The sequence below is a fragment of the Bubalus bubalis genome, chromosome 4 (genome assembly GCF_019923935.1).
Source record: "Bubalus bubalis isolate 160015118507 breed Murrah chromosome 4, NDDB_SH_1, whole genome shotgun sequence".
Lineage (NCBI taxonomy): Eukaryota > Metazoa > Chordata > Mammalia > Artiodactyla > Bovidae > Bubalus > Bubalus bubalis.
Genome location: NC_059160.1, coordinates 60,977,301 through 60,997,233, shown reverse-complemented (window position 1 = coordinate 60,997,233; position 19,933 = coordinate 60,977,301). Strand labels below are relative to the sequence as shown.

Sequence of the window (19,933 nt, the reverse complement as noted above, 5' to 3'; positions counted from 1 at the left end):
TGAACATTGGGGTACACGTGTCTCTTTCAATTCTGGTTTCCTCAGTGTGTATGCCCAGCAGTGGGATTGCTGGATCTTAAGGCAGTTCTATTTCCAATTTTTTAAGGAATCTCCACACTGTTCTCCATAGTGGCTGTACTAGTTTGCATTCCAACCAACAGTGTAAGAGGGTTCCCTTTTATTCACACCCTCTCTAGCATTTATTGCTTGTAGACTTTTGGATCATAGCCATTCTGACTGGCGTGAAATGGTACCTCATAGTGGTTTTGATTTGCATTTCTCTGATAATGAGTGATGTTGAGCATCTTTTCATGTGTTTGTTAGCCATCTATATGTCTTCTTTGGAGAAATGTCTATTTATTTCTTTGGCCCATTTTTTGATTGGGTCATTTATTTTTCTGGAATTGAGCTGTAGGTGTTGCTTATATATTTTTGAGATAAGTTGTTTGTCATTTGCTTCATTTGCTATTATTTTGTCCCATTCTGAAGGCTGTCTTTTCACCTTGATTATAGTTTCCTTTGCTGTGCAGAAGCTTTTTAAGGTTAATTAGGTCCCATTTGTTTATTTTTGCTTTTATTTCCAATATTCTGGGAGGTGGGTCATAGAGGATCCTGCAATGATGTATGTCGGAGAGCGTTCTGCCTATGTTCTCCTCGAGGAGTTTTATAGTTTCTGGTCTTACATTTAGATATTTAATCCATTTTGAGTTTATTTTTGTGTATGGTGTTAGAAAGTGTTCTAGTTTCATTCTTTTACAAGTGGTTGACCAGTTTTCCCAGCACCACCTGTTAAAGAGATTTTCTTTAATCCATTGTATATTCTTGCCTCCTTTGTCAAAGATAAGGTGTACATAGGTGCGTGGGTTTATCTCCGGGCTTTCTATTTTGTTCCATTGATCTATATTTCTGTATTTGTGCCAGTACCATACTGTCTTGATAACTGTGGCTTTGTAGTAGAACCTGAAGTCAGGCAGGTTGATTCCTCCAGTTCCATTCTTCTTTCTCAAAATCGCTTTGGCTATTTGAGGTTTTTTGTATTTCCATACAAATTGTGAAATTATTTGTTTTAGCTCTGTGAAGAATACCGTTGGTAGCTTGATAGGGATTGCAATGAATCTATAGATTGCTTTGGGTAGTATGCTCTTTTTCACTATATTGATTCTTCCTATCCATGAACATGGTATATTTCTCCATCTATTAGTGTCCTCTTTGATTTCTTTCACCACTGTTTTATAGTTTTCTATATATAGGTCTTTAGTTTCTTTAGGTAGATATATTCCTAAGTATTTTATTCTTTTCGTTGCAATGGTGAATGGGATTGTTTCCTTAATTTCTCTTTCTATTTTCTCATTATTAGTGTATAGGAATGCAAGGGATTTCTGTGTGTTGATTTTATATCCTGCAACTTTACTATATTCATTGATTAGTTCTAGTAATTTTCTGGTGGAGTCTTTAGGGTTTTCTATGTAGAGGATCATGTCATCTGCAAACAGTGAGAGTTTTACTTCTTCTTTCCCAATTTGAAATCCTTTTATTTCTTTTTCTGCTCTGATTGCTCTGGCCACAACTTCCAAAACTATGTTGAATAGTAACGGAGAAAGTGGGCATCCTTGTCTTGTTCCTGACTTTAGAGGAAATGCTTTCAATTTTCCACCATTGAGGATAATGTTTGCTGTGGGTTTGTCATATATAGCTTTTATTATGTTGAGGTATGTTCCTTCTCTTCCTGCTTTCTGGAGAGTTTTTATCATAAATGGATGTTGAATTTTGTCAAAGGCTTTCTCTGCATCTATTGAGATAATCATATGGTTTTTATTTTTCAATTTGTTAATGTGGTGTATTACATTGATTGATTTGCGGATATTGAAGAATCCTTGCATCCCTGGGATAAAGCCCACTTGGTCCTGGTGTATGATCTCTTTAATGTGTTGTTGGATTCTGATTGCTAGAATTTTGTTAAGGATTTTTGCATCTATGTTCATCAGTGATATTGGCCTGTAGTTTTCTTTTTTTGTGGCATCTTTGTCAGGTTTTGGTATTAGGGTTATGGTGGCCTCATAGAATGAGTTTGGAAGTTTACCTTCCTCTGCAATTTTCTGGAAGAATTTGAGTAGGATAGGTGTTAGCTCTTCTCTAATTTTTTGGTAGGATTCAGCTGTGAAGCCGTCTTGACCTGGGCTTTTGTTTGCTGGAAGATTTCTGATTACAGTTTCAATTTCTGTGCTTGTGATGGGCCTGTTAAGCTTTTCTATTTCTTCCTGGTCCAGTTTTGGAAAGTTGTACTTTTCTAAGAATTTATCCATTTTTTCCAAGTTGTCCATTTTATTGGCATATAATTGCTGATAGTAGTTTCTTATGATCATTTGTATTTCTGTGTTGTCTTTTGTGATCTCTCCATTTTCATTTCTAATTTTATTGATTTGATATTCCTGGCTATTATAAACCAGTCCAGGTTCGATGCACAATACTGGATGCTTGGGGCTGGTGCACTGGGACGACCCAGAGGGATGGAATGGGGAGGGAACAGGGAGGAGGGTTCAGGATGGGGAACACATGTATACCTGTGGTGGATTCATTTTGATATTTGGCAAAACTAATACAATTATGTAAAGTTTAAAAATAAAATAAAAAAAAAGAAGGTCAATGATTTGATATTCCTCCCTTTGTTTCTTGATGAGTCTGGCTAATGGTTTGTCAATTTTATTTATCCTTTCAAAGAACCAGCTTTTGGCTTTGTTGATTTTTGTGGTATAATTCTTAAATAGCAACGAAAGTTTTTTACTTTGTCTTGCTGTTTAACAGTAACAATAATAACAATGAATTTATTTTAAAAGGTCAATAAATTGACCCAGTTATTTTCAAGATCAGTCATTCTGTGAATTCTCTTTGAATGGTAAAATTTACATTTTGGTATCAGGAGAGATCTTTCTGCAATAGAATATTTAATTTCAAGATACAGGTTTATTGATTTGTTGTATGTACTAAGCATACAACAATTGTGTTGTATATGTGTTGGTCAATTCTGTCCAGCTGTTTGCAAACCTATGCACTATATCCCATCAGGCTCCTCTATTCATGAGATTCTCCAGTCAAGAATACTGGAGTGAGTAGCCATTCCCTTCTCCAGGGGATCTTCCTGACCAAGGGATCTTCCTGACCAAGGGACCTAACTGGGTCTCCTGCATTGCCAGGAGATTCTTTACCATTTGAGCCACCAGGGAAGCCTTTTTTTAGTATGTAATGCATCATAATATTGTGAAAATTCTCAGTGTTTTTTCTTCTACAAGGCTGAGCCTTTTCATTCACTTTACTGTATAAGAAAACTATAGCTACTCTTGATTTAGGGAAAATTCCAACTGAGATGAATGGTGGCCAATTCTACTGGGAAATCATGTGATGTTTAGGAGAAAATGAGCATATCCTTTTGCTAATCCTCAAAGATAAGAGGAAAACAATATCTTGAAACTTACAAAAACAACAGGCTTTACATTGTCTGTAAGCAAATTCACGGCAACTCAATATTTGATAAATATTTACTAAGGCAAGTGTAAAAGTCATTGTTCTCAATTAACAACAATCTTCTCTAATTAACAGCTGTACATAATTCTGATCCTTAAAGCATTTCGGAATGTGAAGTGTCAACCATTCTTGGGATGTTTTTGATAAAGCAATGAAGAATATACCCAAGTCTTTAAGACCTCATTTCAGACTTATCCTTCCTTAGGACTTATCCACACTTTTCCTGCTATTCCCATGAAATTTAGGATAACAAGCTTCAAATTCCTTTCTCTCCCTTAAGAATTCTAATGTCTTATATATCTCATGTTGAATCATGCTTGTGGTTCATTTAGAGTGAAAATTAACCTATGTAATAAACTACTGCTTGCCAGAGGAAGGGGGGATGATTGGGACTGGCATATATACACTATTGATCATTGTTCATTATTGCTCATCTCAGTCGCATCCAATTCTTTGTGGTCCTTTGGACTGTAGCTTGCTAGGCTCCTCTGTCCATGAGATTTTTCAGGCAAGAAATACAGGAGTGGGTTGCCATTTCCTCCTCCAGGCAATCTTCCTGACCCAGGGATTGAATCTGTGTCTCCTGTGTCTCCTGCACTGCAGGCAGATTCTTTATCCACTGGTCCATTGGGGAAGCCATACACTATTGTTGAGTAATTATTATAAATTACTGGAAATTACTGGTAAATCTAATTGTTTTCACATAGTATCTCTAGGGTTTTTTTTTTTTTTTTCATTTCTCATACTTTTATTGCCAGCTCTTGCCAATAATATTAGATACATTTTTTTACCCATTCAAATTCCCATCCTTCTCTCATACACTTCCCTTCCTTCAGGCTAGTCCTTCCACTGTATAACCATGAACTGACCTCATAATTCTTCTTTGAAATGTTTTTAATTCGATGTTTTTGGACAATATTTATTTAAAAATTAAAGACAGAAGAGGCAGAGCAAGAGCACACAAGAGAGACCTGTGTTTTATGATTTCACCAGAAAACACTCTTTCTAGAATTTCAGGAAATATTAAATCATATAAAACACTATTTTTAATTTACTGTACAATGGCCATATGCATAATCTGTTCATCTCATTAGACTATTACATATACTCTCCTCTGCATATTTTGGCCTACCTAGTAGTTATGTGAAAACAGTACAACTAAGAACATAATGTAATTATATTTTCTTAGAACTCAAAAACTTTTCTCTTTACTCAGCTTAAATCTTCTATGCCATATAATTTATCAATATGAATATATACATTTAGGAAAACTGTGAAATACCCCACTTTTAGAAATATTTAATTAACATATATGCTGTAACAATTCTTAAAGAAAGGTTGAAGAATGAATATTACCAGATACCATATATGACTACATGTTTTTGCTGGCCAGTTGTATATTTAAATAAATGATGTTATGCTGATCTTTTCAATAATCAACAGCTAAGAGTTGTTGTAACTTTCTCATATTTATGGCTATTCTGAGGTAATATTTTACAAATACAATTCCTTAAATAATCTGCTTATATGACAAACCTATTTAGTCGAGATAAAGAAGCTCACATTGGCAAAGTTAATTGAGGCTAAAAAGAATTGTAAGTTCACTGTATTTTAAGCACTAGAAGATTGCATTGCTTTGGAAAATGTATTGATTAAAATTTATAAAACGTTCATACAACATTATGCTATTCTGACATTGAAATTTTATTTTATTTTTTTATGTTTTCCATGAAATCAAAACTTGAAATAATAATGAGGGATACTCAAACTCATCCTACATTTTTAAAACATTTATCCAGAAAGAGTATAATTGTAATTCACTGAGCCAAATTTTTCCTGATATTCATGTACTATTATCAATTGAAAGACTCAAGTCCAAAATTTACTGAAAAACAAATAAAACCACTTATTAAAAAATACTGAGGTGATTTCGACTTTGTAGGAAAGTCATGGAATTACTATTACTTCCCCTCATGCTGAAACATTTATGATTTCCTAGCTTAATTGGAAATATTTGAAGATACTGAAGTTTAGACTTGATTGATGATTGTAAGTTCTTGACACCATAAACTGTAGTTTGGGAATTAAAAGAACTGTAAATGAATTACAAAAGAGGAGTTTTTGCTGATATTATCAGATAATGTAGCTCTCTACATAACTCTGTACAAAGATACTGAAGTTTAGACTTGTTTGATGATTATGAGTTCTTAATACCATAAACTATAGTCTGGGAATTAAAAGAATGGTAAATGAATTACAAAAGAGGAGTTTATTCTGATATTATCAGATAATGGAGCTCTCCACATAACTCTGTACAAATTCCTTAGTGGTTAGTATAAATGTTTGCAATCTGCATGTAAACACTGATTATCAAAATCAGAGGTAAACAAAATTTTTCTGTAAAAGGGCAATATATCAATAATTTAGAATTTGCAGACCATAGTGTCCTGTTGAAACTATTCAACTCTCCGTCTTTGTAATACATATGCTCCTATAAGCATTGTGTGAATTAAAGGGCTCAGGCATGTCCAATAAAACTTTTTTTTTCTTTGTAATACTATGTTACATTATCCTTTTTGTTTTTGTTTTTTTTTTACTTTACAATATTGTATTGGTTTTGCCATACATTGACATGAATCCACCATGGGTTTACATGTGTTCCCCATCCCAAACCCCGCTCCCATCTCTCTCCCCATCCTCTCCCTCTGGGTCATCCCAATGCACCAGCCCTGAGCACCCTGTATCATGCATTGAATCTGGACCAGCGATTCATTTCACATATAATAATATACATATTTCAATGTCATTCTCCCAAACCATCTCACCCTCACCCTCTCCCTCAGAGTCCAAAAGACTGTTCTATACATCTGTGTCTCTTTTGCTGTCTCCAATACAGGGTTATCATTACCATCTTTCTAAATTCCATATATATGCATTAGTATACTGTATTGGTGTTTTTCTTTCTGGCTTACCGCACTCTGTATAATCGGCTCTAGTTTCATCCACCTCATTAGAACTGATTCAAATGTGTTCTTTTCAATGGCTGAGTAATATTCCATTGTGTATATGTACCAAGCTTTCTTTTAAAAAAAATGGGAACTGGGCCAAATTTGTCCCATAAACCTTAGTTCACCCACCCCTGTTTTAGACTTTGCTATAAACATTAACCCATATGCTATTTTCTTTATTTAATATAGGCTAATTTGATTGTGTGGGCGGCAGGACCTGTGCACTTAGCACAGCCTAGAGGAGTTACCCCAGGTCCGAGGTCAGGGGCAGTAGCTGGGGAGGACCCCATGCCCAAGGGGTGGCGGCCAAGAGGAGTTACCCCATGTCTGAGGTCAGGGGCAGCAGCCAAGAGTGCCAGGCTGCGATGGTGCAGGAATGACCGAGAGGAGCTACCCTACGTCCAAGGTCAGGGGCGGTGGCTGGGAGGAGCTACCCCAATGTCCAAGGAGTGGTGGCTGTGAGGGCACAGGAGGGCCTAGAGGAGCTATTCCATGTTCAAGGTCAGGAGGGGCGGCAGTGAGGAGATACCCCTCATCCAAGGTAAGGAGCAGTGGCTGTGCTTTGCTGGAGCAGCCGTGAAGAGGTTCCCCATGTCCAAGGTAAGAGAAACCCAAGTAAGATGGTAGGTGTTGCAAGACGCCACAAGAGGGCAGACACACTGAAACCATACTCACGGAAACTACTCAGTCTAATCACACTAGGATCACAATCTTGTCTAACTCAATGAAACTAAGCCATGCCCAGGAGGCCACCCAAAAGGGTAGGTCATGGTGGAAAGGTCTGACAGAATGCAGTCCACTGGAGAAGGGAATGGCAAACCACTTCAGTATTATTGCCTTGAGAACCCCATGAACAGTATGAAAAGGCAAAATGATAGGATACTGAAAGAGGAACTCCCCAGGTCGGTAGGTGCCCAATATGCTATTGAGATCAGTGGAGAAATAACTCCAGAAAGAATGAAGGGATGGAGCCAAAGCAAAAACAATACCCAGTTGTGGATGTGACTGGTGATAGAATCAGGGTCCAATGCTGTAAAGAGCAATATTGCATAGGAACCTGGAATGTTAGGTCCATAAATCAAGGCAAATGGAAGTGGTCAAACAGGAGATGGCAAGAGTGAATGTCGACATTCTAGCAATCGGTGAACAAAAATGGACTGGAATGGGTGAATTTAATTCAGATGACCATTATATCTACTACTGCAGGCAGGAATCCCTCAGAAGAAATGGAGTAGCCATCGTGGTCAACAAAAGAGTCCGAAATGCAGTACTTGGACGCAATCTCAAAAACGACAGAATGATCTCTGTTCGTTTCCAAGGCAAACCATTCAATATCACAGTAATCCAAGCCTATGCCCCAACCAGTAATGCTGAAGAACCTGAAGTTGAACGGTTCTATGAAGACCTACAAGACCTTTTGGAACTAACAGCCAAAAAAGATGTCCTTTTCATTATAGGGGACTGGAATGCAAAAGTAGGAAATCAAGAAACACCTGGAGTAACAGGCAAATTTGGCCTTGGAATATGGAATGAAGCAGGGCAAAGACTAATAGAGTTTTGCCAAGAAAATGCACTGGTCAGAGCAAACACCCTCTTCCAACAAACAAGAGAAGACTCTACACATGGACATCACCAGATGGTCAACACCGAAATCAGATTGATTATATTCTTTGCAGCCAAAGATGGAGAAGCTCTATACAGTCAGCAAAAACAAGGCCAGGAGCTGACTGTGGCTCAGATCATGAACTCCTTATTGCCAAATTCAGACTGAAACTGAAGAAAGTAGCAAAAACCACTAGAACATTCAGTTATGACCTAAATCAAATCCCTTATGATTATACAGTGGAAGTGAGAAATAGATTTAAGGGCCTAGATCTGATAGATAGAGTGCCTGATGAACTATGGACTGGGGTTCATGACATTGTACAGGAGACAGGGATCAAGACCATCCCCATGGAAAAGAAATGCAGAAAAGCAAAATGGCTGTCTGGGGAGGCCTTACAAATAGCTGTGAAAAGAAGAAAAGTGAAAAGGAAAGATATAAGCATCTGAATGCAGAGTTCCAAAGAATAGCAAGAAGCGATAAGAAAACCTTCCTCAGCGATCAATGCAAAGAAATAGAGGAAAACAATAGAATGGGAAAGACTAGAGATCCCTTCAAGAATATTAGAGATACCAAGGGAACATTTCATGCAAAATGGGCTCGATTAAGGACAGAAATTGTACGGACCTAACAGAAGCAGAAGATATTAAGAAGAGGTGGCAAGAATACACAGAAGAACTGTACAAAAAAGATGTTTACGACCAAGATAATCACCATGCTGTGATCACTCACCTAGAGCCAGACATCCTGGAATGTGAAGTCAAGTGGGCCTTAGAAAGCATCACTATGAACAAAGCTAGTGGTGGTGATGGAATTCCAGTTGAGCTATTTCAAATCCTGAAAGATGATGCTGTGAAAGTGCTGCACTCAATATGCCAGCAAATTTGGAAAACTCAGCAGTGGACACAGGACTGGAAAAGGTCAGTTTTCATTCCAATCCCAAAGAAAGGCAATGCCAAAGAATGCTCAAACTACCACACAATGGCACTCATCTCACACGCTAGTAAAGTAATGCTCAAAATTCTCCAAGCCAGGCTTCAGCAATATGTGAACCGTGAATTTCCAGATATTCAAGCTCGTTTTAGAAAAGGCAGAGGAACCAGAGATCAAATTGCCAACATCCGCTGGATCATGGAAAAAGCAAGAGAGTTCCAGAAAAACATCTATTTCTGCTTTATTGACTATGCCAAAGCCTTTGACTGTGTGGATCATAATAAACTGGAAAATTCTGAAAGTGATGGGAATACCAGACCACCTGACCTGGCTCTTGAGAAATCTGTATGCAGGTCAGGAAGCAACAGTTAGAACTGGACATGAAACAACAGACTGGTTCCAAATAGGAAAAGGAGTATGTCAAGGCTGTATATTGTCACTCTGCTTATTTAACTTATATGCAGAGTACATCATGAGAAACGCTGGACTGGAAGAATCACAAGCTGGAATCAAGATTGCCGGGAGAAATATCAATAACCGCATATATGCAGATGACACCACCCTTATGGCAGAAAGTAAAGAGGAGCTAAAAAGCCTCTTATCGAAAGTGAAAGTGCAGAGTGAAAAAGTTGGCTTAAAGCTCAACATTCATAAAACGAAGATCATGGCATCTGGTCCCATCAGTTCATGGAAAATAGATAGGGAAACAGTGGAAACAGTGTCAGATTTTTTTTGGTGGGGGGCTCCAAAATCACTGCAGATGGTGACTGCAGCCATGAAATTAAAAGACGCTTACTCCTTGGAAGAAAAGTTATGACCAACCTAGATAGCATATTGAAAAGCAGAGACATTACTTTGCCAACAAATGTCCATCTAGTCAAGGCTATGGTTTCTCCAGTGGTCATGTATGGATGTTAGAGTTGGACTGGGAAGAAGGCTGAGCACCGAAGAATTGATGCTTTTGAACTGTGGTGTTGGAGAAGACTCTTGAGAGTCCCTTGGAGTGCAAGGAGATCCAACCAGTCCATTCTGAAGGAGATCAGCCCTGGGATTTCTTTGGAAGGAATGATGCTAAAGCTGAAACTCCAGTACTTTGGCCACCTCATGCGAAGAGTTGACTCACGGGAAAGACTCTGATGCTGGGAGGGATTGGGGGCAGGAGGAGAAGGGGACGACAGAGGATGAGATGGCTGGATGGGATCACTGACTCGATGGACGTGAGTCTGAGTGAACTCCGGGAGTTGGTGATGTACAGGGAGGCCTGGCGTTCTGCGATTCATGGGGTCGCAAAGAGTCGGACACGACTGAGTGACTGAACTGAACTGAATTTGATTGAAATGTGAAAATTCGATAATAGACCTAATTTTTAAATTTAACTCCAGCTCTTTTTATTATGAAGGTAAGTTAGCATAATCTTATAAAGTATTTCCAGAGGAAAAGATGAGGCAAGCATTTCTATCTCAGTTTTGGAGACTTTTATTCTTGATATCAAAACATAATGTAAGAAAATAAATATCATCAGCAATTTAAGCCCTAAATTAAAAGATAAAGTACTAAAAGTATCAAAACTAGTATTTTATGTTGCATATGATTTTATCCCAAAGGTTATTTATCTTTAGATAGCTTATTTTTGGAATCAGTTACATTAAAGGATTAAAGATGAAAATCAAAGGTTGAAAAAAGAAAATCACATATCCTTGAACAAAATGCAATGACCAATCATGATTCTTAACAGTCTTTTAGTAAAATACAACAGAATATATTTTTTCAGTAACATAAATAACCTGATAAGATCATCACAACTAGATATGCTATATGTTCCTTGTTTAACTCAATTTGAACAAGTTAACGCAAAATGATATTTTGGGACAACTGGGTATCTCTGAGCATTGCAAGATGATAAATAATACCAAAGAAACTTTGGTTAATTTTACTAGTTTGAAAATTGCATCATGGTTAAGCAAAATCAAGCACGTATTTTAGGAATTCATACTGAAAATATACAGGGATGAAAAAGTACTCTATTTCAGTTCTAGTTTAAAATATATCAATAAAATTCTTTAAAAGTTTTAAAAAGTTAATGCAAATATTTAAAAAGTCCTCATGCTTATTGAGTCTGCTTGATCTGTAAATGAAATTTATTTCTCCAGTTCTCTATCTTAGTGTATATTTGATAATATTCATAAGAATGATAGCAAACAATTTGAATGTTTGAAACAATAGCCAAGTCTTGATAAAATCAGTTATAAAATGAGAACTATCACCATAACTCCTTTCATTTAGTACTCTGCTGGAAGTTCTATCCATGAAACTATCATAAGAAAAATAAATATATATAAAAGTATTGGAAAGGAGGAAAAAATATGTCATTCATTGCAAATAACACAATTTTCCTCCTAGGGACTTAGTGTCTTACACTAAATATTTCTTTTACTGGAAAGTCTCCTTTCCCAGATATTTGCATGGCTAGCACCCTCCACTCCTTTAGGTCTCTGTTCAAATGTCACCTCAATGACAAACATCCACCCCAATGACATTTTTTTAATATAAAAGTATCTCCCCACTTCCAAGATTTTTCAGTTTTCTCTTCTTTTACAAACTACTCGTTAACATATGAAATACCATATATATAGTTTACTAGTCAATTATGTTCAGGTTTATTGTCTATATTCTCTTACATCCCTCACACCTTGAAAGCAGGGATCTTTATCTACTTTGTAGATGAACTGATGCACTCCCAGCAGTCATGTGCTGGAGCTTGCCTGGACCACATCCTGGCAGCCAATGGTCACAAGTCTGTTCTCACCTCTGTGTTCTGTAAGGGTACACTGATAGCTTGAAATCTGCCATGGTGAGAGACTTCACCTTCATTTGTGTATCCAACTGATGATTCTTTTCATATTTTCTTTCTCAAATTCTTTAACAATAATACATATTGCAATCAGTTGTTAAGGTTCCGCTGATTAGCAGGGATTGACTCTGCACATAAATTATTTAAATATGTTTATTTATTTTAAAATATTTATTGAGTATCCACTCCATGGCTGACAGATGTTCTAAATGAGAAGGATTAACGACTTCTGGTAAATGTTTAACAACTGCCTCTCTGGAGTTCTACAAATACAAATCTATTTGTAGAGACTTTCTGTTTCTATTATGTAAACTCAAAATTCAAGGGATATAAACACACTAACTCTCTTAAGGGTAAGTCCAGAATTTCTGGGGGAAAAAAGTAGATTCCTTAAACATAATCATGCAAGAGTCAAATCTAAATTAAATTTTCACACACTCAATATCACATGCTGTTTCTGAAGTTGCCTCATGTATCTCAGTCATTTTGCCTTTTTACATTTTTGTATCCATATTTACAAAACTGATTCACCTGTATCTTTTAATGATGCCTCATTGGCCCTCTCTTTACTTAGATTCCCTTGGGCTAACAGGAGACAGATAAATCCAGTTCCATGTATATGACATACATAGAGAAGAACATTCCTATTTTCTGTTTTTCAAAGCAGAATTTGTAGAAAATGTTAGGCTCTGAAGCTTAAGAAAAATGTTACTTAAATTGTATAGATAGATTATCATAGATTTACAAAATATTTATTTAAAATCTTTGCACTAATACAAAGAAAATGTCTTAGTAAGTAGTGTTTCATATTATATGAAAAGGAGCAAGTGTAAGAAGTACTTTATGAGTCTACCCAGGTGTAATTAAGTTTATACATAGAGCTTGGGTTACAAAGAGCAACTATGCATTGCATTATAATGAAAATATTCCTCAAATTTTGCAGCAGCAGGAATGAAGGATATTATGGGTCAAATATTACCAGTCTAACCATATGATAACTATAAACCTTGAGAGCCATGACAAAGTTAAATCACCATACTTGATTTGAGAGTACAAAAGAAACCAAATAAATTGCCAACTCTGAATTTACATAAGTATAGAAGTAATCAGATTTTAAAATTTGAGACGAAATCATCAAGAAGAACCAGGGAGTAAGTATCTTTGTTATTTGTTATTTAATATTATTATTTAATATTTGTTATTATCCAGTATAATAATATGATCCTGTATCATTAAAATGTTTTAAAATTGTATTTGTTTATGGGTTTGTGAATTCAAAACCTTTTTGATATTAAAATGTGATTATTTACTAACAAGAAGACTATTTATGGAGTTCTAAAGAACCAGCACAGCATAAAGTCTTGGGTTTTTCATTAACTTTTTTAAGTTAAATGGTTTTCTGTTACAGAATTAAAATAACATTCCCTATGTAAAGGAATATCTGCTTCCCAGTAAAAGTTTTGACCATCAAATTGGTCACTTTCTAAATCAATAGTGTAAAGCAAAGAAAACTGATGTGCTCATTCATGAACTAAGCTATTTCTAGGCAATATTTATTTTAGTAGCAGAAGTTACACTCTCTTGTTCTTCTGGCCTTTTATCAGAAAAAGAAAACAATGATGTGGTAAAGGGTTGCAACAACCAAACCCATAAGAAAGCAGAGAATACCAAAAAAAATATTCCCATGGATAAACACATATTCTAAAGTGAGATATTTACTATGTACACTAGTCATTTAAACTTGTGAAAGTTTCCTAAACAAAGTGGGCCTCAGTTTTTCAAAATATAAATGTTGAAGAGGGATACATAGCTTCTGTAAGCTTATAAACTCTGTATTTAGATTACCTACAAAGCATACTGTGTTTTATAATACTGAGGAAAGGAGAAGAATAAATTAAATATTATCATATTATTACCAAAGAAGCTAAATATTTTAAAGAATAATTTGAAGTCTTAACAAAGAAAACAGTAGAAGAAATGTCCCAGTTTAAATGTTAACATGTAACTTTTATTTCATCCATGGCCTGTGAGAGTGTATTTTTGAAGATGAGAGCTCAATATTTAACTTCAGATAATATTCATTATTTGAATGAAAGGTTGAATGGAAACTGGAGAAAGTTACTGTATGGGAACAGAGGCTTTAAATTTCAAACACTATCTTCATGATGGAAGCTTTAGAACTTTTGTATTCTATTCTCAAATATTTTTTAACATTTTTTATGTCTAATCGGGAGAGCATACATTTTCTGTTCTAATGAGGAAGAAAAGAATCAGCAATGAAAAACCACACAAGACCCACAGAATTCATTCTTCTGGGGCTATCAGATGACCCAGAGCTTCAGATTGTGATTTTTCTCTTTTTAATCATCACATATATATTAAGTGTCACTGGAAATTTGACCATCATCATTCTCACCTTGGTGGACTCCCATCTACAGACACCTATGTATTTTTTCCTCAAGAACTTCTCTATATTAGAAATCTGCTTTACAACTGTCGGTATTCCTAGGTTTCTGGGCACAATTATCACCAGGGACAAAACGATTTCATACAACAATTGTACAGCTCAGTTGTTTTTCTTCATTTTCTTGGGCATCACTGAATTTTATCTTCTAACTGCCATGTCCTATGATCGCTATGTAGCTATCTGCAAACCCCTGCATTACACAACAATCATGAACAACAGAGTCTGCGTATTGCTTGTCTTTTGTGCTTGGCTGGCAGGGTTCTTAAACATCTTCCCACCTGTTATTCTTTTTCTCCAGTTAGATTACAGTGGTTCTAATATCATTGATCACTTTGCTTGTGACTATTTCCCCCTATTGCCACTATCCTGCTCAGACACATGGCTCCTTGAAGTGATTGGTTTTTACTCTGCAATAGTGATTCTGTTTTTAACTTTGGCATTAATAATTCTATCTTACATGTTCATCATCAAGACAATTCTGAGACTGCCTTCTGCCAGTCACAGAAAAAAAGGCATTTTCTGCACGCTCCTCTCACATGATTGTCATTTTCATCTCTTATGGAAGCTGTATATTCATATATGTCAACCCTTCAGCAAAAGAAAAGGCATCCTTGACAAAAGGAGTAGCAATTCTGAATACTTCTGTTGCTCCTATGATGAATCTGTTTATATATACACCGAGGAACCAGCAAGAAAAGCAAGGCTTTAAGGATACCATCCAAAAGGTTATCTTTTTCTCAAGTAAATGCAAGTATTGTAGCATTAAAAAATAAAGTTCTGGTCAATGATTTCTTTATTCATATTCTCTCAAAACTGTTTCACTACAGTTATATGATTCCTTTTTATTCATTCCTATTCTAAACTTTCCCACACGCTGAATGAAATAAGTTGGATAAAGCTGAATATTGTTTCAGAATTTTCTGTAAATTGTCTTTTATTCGTTATGTATTTGATGAAGTATAAACATGTTACAACATAAGCCATTTCATTCGAGAAAAAGAATCTCAGGAATAATGTGGATTCCTGAAATTTTGACTCTTACAAGATAACAGAAATGAATATTATTAGAGAATTTTGATTCTATTTGGCATTTTGATAAAATCAAATAACCACATACACTAACAGATTGGAAATAAAATATAAATATTTACTTAAATATTTTTGAAAGATTATAAACTTACTCAAATTATACTACTATTAATAATTTTGATAATAATGAAGAGAAGGACAAGAAAGAAGAGGGTAGAGATAATTTTGTTTAGCAATTACTATATTCCAGACTTATTCTAGAGAATGATTTTCTAAAAGAAAGCAATTTCTTCCTATTGGCTCACTGAATCCTGCCAACAACATTCTGAGGTACCTGTAATTGTTATTCTTTGGCAGAAATATTACCTTATCTTTTCCTCTGGAAATATCTTATAAGATTATCACCATTTATATGCATGCAAAAAATGTTGGAATTAAATTTTAAAATTGTACCTCTACCAACCAAGAATTTTCTCATTTTTGTCATAAACAGTTCAGTCACTCAGTCCTGTCTGACTCTGCAACACCATGGAAAGCAGCACGCCAGGCCTCCCTATCCATCACCAACTCCCGGAGTTTACTAAAACTCATGTCCTATGAGTCGGTGATGCCACCCAAGCATCTCATCCTCTGTCGTCCCCTTCTCCTCCCACCTTCCTTCTTTCCCAGCATCAGGGTTTCTTCAAATGACTCAGTTCTTCACATCAGGTTGCCAAAGTATTGGAGTTTCAGCTTCAACATCAGCTCTTCCAATGAAGATTCATGAATGATTTCCTTTAGGATGGACTGTTTGAATCTCTTTGCTGTCCAAGGAACTCTCAAGAGTCTTCTCCAACACAACAGTTCAAAAGCATCAATTCTTCAGCTTTCTTTATAGTCCAACTCTCACATCGATACATGACTACTGGAAAAACCATAGCTTTGACTAGATGAACCTATTAGTCATACTACATTATTTTAAATAAGAAATAATATATGGGTCAATGTTTAGGAAAATTTTAAGACAGGAGGTCAATGGACTATCCATAGCCCACTGGGAAAATTTGGCCCACCACCTATTTTTGTTAAAAGTTTTATTGACCACACCTGAGCCCTTTCATTTACATGTTGTTTGTAGCTGCATCCAAATAAAGACAGGAAGAACTGAGTAATTGCATCAGGGACACTATGCCTGCAAATTCTAAATTATCAATATATTACCCTTTAACATAAAAAGTGTGTGTTGACCCCTGCTATTGATAATCAAAATGATTATACTGATAGCAAACATTTAAACTAACCACTGAAGAGTGTGTATAGAATGATGTGGAGAGCTGCATTATCGGATAATATCAGCGTAGACGTCTTCATATCTTTTGTATAATTTTTACAGTTCCTTTAATTCCCAGAACTAACCTATCTACTAATTATGGTATATTTTTATTGAGTGAATAAGAACTCACGATCCTCAATCAAGTCTAAACTTCAGTATTTTCACATGCTTCCAATCAAGCTTAGAAACTATAAATGTTTCAGCATGAGGGAAGAAGAAAGTAATGGCATGTCTTCTGTACAAAGTGGAAATCTCAGTATTTTTTAATAAGTTGTTTTTCTTGTGTTTCATCAAATAAAGGATCTAAGACTCTCAGTTGAGTATAGTATGTGAATATCAGGAGAAACATGCCTCTGAGTTATGGTTACAGTCTTTGTATAATAATGGTTTAAAAATGAGGGATGAGTTTGAGTAACTTTCATCACTATATAAATTTTTGACTTCAGGGAAAACAGAAATGAAAAAAGTGTTCAGGGCCAGAATTGCATGATCTTGCATGATTATTCATATAAATTCTAATCAGTACATTTTCCAATATGATAATGCTTAAAATAAGCATTTTTAACAAAAAACCTCAAGTTCATATATGGTAAAACTTTGCTCTTTTACCTTCTTTACTCCTATTGATTAGGCACATCACTTAAAGAGGCAAATAAATGAATTGTGTGTACAAGCTATTATCTCAGAATAGTCACAAATATGAGAAAGTTATAACACCCCTTAGCTACTGATTATCAAAAGATCAGCTTAACATCAAGCTTTTATTTAAATATACAACTGACCACAGGAAATGCAGTCATCTTTGATATCCAGTAATATTTATTTTGTCAGCTACAAATTGGCACTTGCCATGAGTGCTTGCCATCTGCCTGTACAAGGATTAAATCATGTGCTGTGCAGCTGCTGATGTTCAACACCGCCTGAAGGAGTTCAGTGTGGAGAGCAGGAGTGAGGCACTTTGTGCTTTGGGAAAACTGGAAGGGCAGGCCTTCAGATAGTTATACAGTCTCAGGAGCTGATTTTATGAGCCCAATACTTGTATCTCTTCATGTCAAGAAAAACACAAAATTCTTCATGGTGACGATTGTTTTTCATAACTAGCATAGCTCATGAGATGAGCAGAAACTTTCTACAAAAAAAAATGTGCTTGAATACATGTACTCCCTTTTTACCAAATCACATATATACTGTCCTTCCCCTATACCTCTTTAGATCTGTTTCTCACAGATATCTGAGGTCCGACTCCCAGATTGCAATCCTCATATTACCCCAAATAAAATTTAACTTGCAACTCTCACGTTGTGTATTTTTTTTTAATTGATAATTTCTTCAGGCATTTTAAAAGACTTGTTATGATACATATGTTAATTTTGGAGTTCCCCAAGAAGTGGAGGCTTTTTCATAGTTTTCCCTAATAGCTTTCATAGTTTCCTTCATTATAATAATCTTTGAGTTGATAAATTATACAGCCCAGAAAGTGTTAAACTCACTAATGAGAAAAGTTATTTGATTTCTCAAGAAAGTGTAATTACATTATTCTTTTAAGTTGTACTGTTTTTCATGTAGTTACTAAATTGGCCACAATATGAAAAGGAGAGTATATGCAATGTTCTAATGAGACTGTCAGATTATGTTTATTATCCTTGTGTGGTAATAAAAAATAAGGTTAAACATAATACAATATTTACTTAATTACTGAAGAGAGTAATTCTGGTGAAATCACAGAATGCTATTGTCTCTTGCATTTTGAAATTTCACCTTAGGAAAAGTGCATGAGAGAAGGTTTGCAATCGGAATGAAAAAAAATGTATATGTATATATATGTACATATATGAAGAGTTCAAATTTAAATGGCAAAAATAAAATACACATATGCAAATATCCTTAGTAAACTGCTGACAATAAAAATATAAATGATGAAAATGAATCTAGGGAGGCTGTGTGGATATTAATAAATTTTGACAAACCTGGATTTTAATTTAATTGCTCTTCATTCATATGCCTCTAATTCATGAAACAGGACTTTTATATTTTCATTTCCTTAAGAAAAAACATAGTCTTCCTTGCAATGTCCATGAAGGCTCTCTTGCCTTGCTGATTTCTAAGAGTGTAGATAAAGGGGTTCAGCATGGGTGCTACTGAGATATTTAGCACAGCTACTCCCTTGCTCAAAGAGACCCTGTCTTTTGCAGATGGATTCACATACATGGAAATGCAGCTGCCATAAGAGATGGAGATGACAATCATGGGGGACGAACATGTGGAAAAGGCCTTTGTCCTCTGAGTGGTAGAAGGGATCCTCAAAATTGTTTTGATGATATATGTGTAGGACAGAATTATTAATGCTAAAGTGAACAATAGAATAAACAGCACAGGAAAACACCAGTATCTCTAGAAATTTGATGTCTGAAAAAGAAAGGTATAATAAAGGGAAATAATCACAAATAAAATGGTTGATAACATTGGACTTACAGTAATCAAGCTGTATGCGGAACATGAGTAATGGGAATATAATTAAGAATGAAGTCAGCCAAGAGGCCAAGACAAACAGCGTACAGACTCTGTGATTCATGATGGTCATGTAATGCAGCGGTTTGCAGATGGCAATGTAGCGGTCATAGGACATGGCAACCAGAAGGTAAAACTCAGTGACTCCCAAGACAATGAAAAAAAATAACTGAGTCATACAATTATTAAAAGAGATGGTTTTATCTCCAGTAATAATGGTGGCCAAGAACTTGGGAATAGTGACAGTTGTGAATGAAACTTCCAATGTGGAGAAACTCCTGAGGAAGAAATACATGGGGGTCTGGAGGTGGATATCCAGCAGGGTCAGGGTGATAATGGTCAAGTTCCCAGTGATGCTGAGCATGTAGGTGATGAGCAGAAAGACAAAGACCACAACTTGCAGTTGGGGGTCGTCCAACAGTCCCAGGAGGATAAATTCTGTAATTTCTGTGTAGTTTTTCATTTTTCTTCTTCTTTTAAGTAACCTTCAGGAGAAAACACAAAGAGAAGACACAGAAAAGGGGATTATCCGTGTATAACACTGGGATTTGTCTCTAAAAGTCAACTTACTATACCATGCTAACATAATTCAGGAGATTTTTAAAAACAAGTTAATAAAAATAGGTAACTTACTTTAAAGTAAGTTTTTACCATATGCCAGTATGTGTGTTTCACATAGAATATTTCTTTATCAAATCCCTGT

At 35.7% G+C, this 19,933-nt stretch overlaps 2 pseudogenes; one reads left to right on the top strand and one right to left on the bottom strand.

Annotated features, from left to right (window-relative positions):
- The first annotated feature begins 14,190 nt into the window (after positions 1-14,190).
- On the top strand, positions 14,191-15,154 carry LOC123333090 (annotated as a pseudogene).
- Positions 15,155-18,747: 3,593 nt separating this feature from the next.
- Positions 18,748-19,693, bottom strand: LOC112584392 (annotated as a pseudogene).
- Between the last annotated feature and the right edge of the window lie 240 nt (positions 19,694-19,933).